Raw genomic sequence first — 759 nt, forward strand, 5'->3', positions numbered from 1 at the left:
ACCCACAACCGGGCCAGTTATATTAGCTGCGTTTCCATTGCAGATGTGCGCAAAACTCTTTTGACATTCTGTTAATGTCAAAAAACACAGTTTCACAATTGCGGTGTTTCCATTAAGTAAGAAATGTTATTAAAGTCACGCGTGAATACGTTTGTTCTTGCAATAAGTCATTACAAACATGGCGGCAATGGATGCAAACACATAGCATATTGCTACCACGACACTAGTACTCATCATCAGCCATCAGAGGAGACGTTGGCGTCTCATTGAGGCTTTTGAGTGACAAGCCTCTTATACTTGGGAGCGGCTACGTTTGCTGTGTTTTTGGGAAATTGTAGTCGGTGAGTTTACTACTTTTACAACTTCTGTGATTTTACTACTATTTCTACTTCCTGTTGTTTTCTTCGTCGTCTTTTTTGCCAGTAGAAACATCCGGTTGTTGATCACGTGACTCCCGCGATGCGAAAAAAGTGTTTCCATTGCATTTTTGTGAAATACACCAATTTCAATACGGCCGAGAAACCACCTCATCCTAGCGCAAAATCATTTTGTCAAAAAAACGTAAGTTTTTTTTCGAAATTGACGTGTTTCTGTTGAGCAAATTTATTTTCGAAATATTAGTTTGCACATTTTCATGGTCATTGAAAACAGAGCTGACAGATGTAAGCCAGACAAACCAAACCACAGCCAAGCCAGTTGTTGCATACCGTCATATAAACAGTGGCCATTGTTGCCAGACCTGGCCCACATCCGGTTGAC

This window comes from Austrofundulus limnaeus, unplaced genomic scaffold, assembly GCF_001266775.1.
Source record: "Austrofundulus limnaeus strain Quisiro unplaced genomic scaffold, Austrofundulus_limnaeus-1.0 Scaffold84, whole genome shotgun sequence".
Classification (NCBI taxonomy): Eukaryota; Metazoa; Chordata; class Actinopteri; order Cyprinodontiformes; family Rivulidae; genus Austrofundulus; species Austrofundulus limnaeus.